This window comes from Corvus brachyrhynchos, unplaced genomic scaffold, assembly GCF_000691975.1.
Source record: "Corvus brachyrhynchos isolate BGI_N302 unplaced genomic scaffold, ASM69197v1 scaffold72, whole genome shotgun sequence".
In the NCBI taxonomy this organism is placed as follows: Eukaryota; Metazoa; Chordata; class Aves; order Passeriformes; family Corvidae; genus Corvus; species Corvus brachyrhynchos.
In genome coordinates this window covers 337368-340285 of record NW_008236763.1, presented here as the reverse complement: position 1 = coordinate 340285, position 2918 = coordinate 337368, and positions in this window count along the sequence as shown.

Below are 2918 nucleotides of genomic sequence, written 5' to 3'. Positions count from 1 at the left end.
TTTTGCCCTACATAAATAAAACCATCAGCAAAATAAACCTCTTTCACCAGCAAAACAGGTATGAACCCACCAAGTACTTGTTTCTAATACAGCAAACCACAACTTCAGATAATTCTTTTAAGCTTTAATCAGGGTTTCTCAAACTTTTAGGAATTGAGATGATTCTTCTGTCTTCTTTAGCAGTGGCTCTGAAGGGAGTGGAAGCCTGGCAGAAAGAGAGATGCTTATCCAGACCCAACACCACTGTCCCCAGCATCCTCACTGCTCTCTCCAGCAGGGCAGAGGCAGCTTCATTAGGAAAGGTGCTGTCACTCAGAGATCTGCTTTGTGGGCACCGACCTCACACTCAATTCCCACAGTTTTTATCCAATAAATACACGTATCTACTGTTTTAAGTCCTGACAACTCTCACGGAGCAAACTCTGAACATAATTAAGAAAGCAACCAGGAAAATATCACTTGTAATTGTCTTATCTACGTGAAGAGATGCTGAAAGATAGCAGGCACACGATCCAGCAGTGAGAGCCGGCAGCAAAGTGTAACCTGCCTCAGGTACAGCTACAGGTACCACTTCTCTTTAATTCTTCCTTCATGAAAAAGCACCTGCTCGTGCTGAAGGAGACTTGAGAAGCAGCAGAAGTGGAAGTAACACTTTGTGACTACCAAAACAGGGAAGGAACCTGCATGACTAAGCACTGCGGTGCTTCTCTGGAGGCTCAGAATGTCCATTTTCTATCTGATTTACTGGTTACCATCTCCTGTGCCACTCAGCTGATTTTACTCCCAAGGTGCACAGAGAGCTGCCCACAAATTGCATCTGCTGGTCCATGGCCCATCCTCAGCTGAGCTGCTGCCAGTTCCCGTGTTCGTGCAGGCTGGGGTACCACCACAGCTGGATCACACAGCCCCTACCAGGACACTGCCACAATCCCAGAACAGCTGGGCTTGGAAGGGACCTCTGCAGATCAGCCAGTCCAACCCCCTGCCAAGGCAAGATCGCCAGGAGCAGGAGACACAGGAATGTGTCCAGAGAGGGAGATTCCACAACTCCCTGGGCAGCTGTTCCAGTGCTCTGCCACCCTCCATGGAATGAATTTCTTCCTCACTAGGGTGGAACTTCTGGTGCTACAATTTATGACCATTGCTCCTTGTCCTGTCCCTGGGCACCACTGAAAAGAGTCTGACACCACCCTGGAAATATCCATACAGATTGATGGGATCCCCTCTCAGCCTTTCCTTCTCCAGACTAACCAGACCCAGCCCCGCAGTTTCTCCTCACAAGAAAGATGCTCCAGTCCCCTGCAGCTTTCTCACATCATCTAAAACTTTTTATTGCAACAATCCAAAGATTAACTCTTTCTACACCAAAGCACACCAACAAGCATCCTTAAAATGTGTACAACAAGAAGTCATACTCCAGTTTACACACAGTGGTTCCCACACCTGTATCCTACAGACACAGCACGACTCGGATAATATTGCTAATTGCTAATAAAATAAACCCTACTTCCCAAATTCTGTCTATTTCACTGGCATATCACTGCCCTGTGAGGGTGGGGAGGCCCTGGCACAGGGTGCCCAGAGAAGTTGTAGCTGCCCCCAGATCCCTGGAAGTGTCCAAGGCCAGGTTGGATGGGGCTTGGAGCAGCCTGGGATAGTGGAAGGTGTCCCTGCCCGTGGCAAGGAGTGGGACTGGATGAGCTTTAAAGTCCCCTCCAAAACAAATCACTCTGTCACTCTATGATATAACACAAAATGTAGAATCTGGAATTTAAAAACATGGATCACAAGGCCATCTGAGTGCTCCACTGAGTGCACTGTCAAACTATATTGAATACATCATCTTTTAAAAACCAATAAACTTTCTAAGAGCACATCCTAGATCAACTCCTGAACAGTCTGGATGAAAAAATCTCTACCAAGCCAGGTTAATTCCTTCACTGGGGAACACAGGAAAGGCTTGAGTGCAAAGATGTCACCAAACAAGGTCTCCCTGACCATAGAGCCCATTTAGGACCTGCAAAACCACTTACCAGGGCCCTACTTTGGTCTGTACACCACAGCACATGAGTCACTCCCCTAAAGCTCCAGAAGCTTTTCAATTCCATCCCTGAACATGTATTATAAAAGGAAAATAAACCCCAAGCTGTGATTCTGATAAGAACACGTGGAAGGAGCAGTGTACTCCTGTTCCCTGGCACAAGTTATGTACAGGCAGAGCCCCCGGGCACAGCTGACAAACAGCACTGCAAGGTTTTATCTCAGTGTGCAGGAAAGCAGGTGCAGTGCACACAGCGCTCCCACCTGGGCAGGTAATACTGCAACAACAGTGAATTTGAATTTAATTAGACGCGTTTTACCCCAGTGCTGCAGAACCGAGCAGCTGCCCACCCCCTTCCTCACTCGCCTCTGCTGTGTCGCCCCTGAGAGCCAAAACAAAACAGAGAGGAGAGAGTGACAGAATATTTGGGGTTGGAAAGGGCCTTTAAAAGTCATTAGTCCAACTCCCCCGCGACGAGCAGGGACATCTTTGGCGAGACCAGGTTGCTCAGAGCCTAATACAGTCTGACACTGGATGTTTCCACCACCTCCCTGAGCAACTTGTTCCAGTGTTTTAACACTCTTACGGTAAAACACTTCTTTCTTACACTTAATCTAAACAGGTCCTCCTCCAGTTTAAAACCATTGTCCCCTGTCCTACCGCAACAGGTGCTGCGAAAAAGTCTGTCCCCACTTATATTATAGACCCCGTTCAGGCACTGGAAGAGGCTTTAGGGTCTCCCCGGAGCCTTCTCTTCTCCAGGCTGAACAATCCCAATCCCCTCAGCCTTCCCTCACAGCAGAGCTGCTCCATCCCTCTGATCAACTCGGTGCCCGCTCCAACAAGTCCCGGTCCTTCCTTCCTGTGATGGAAACCC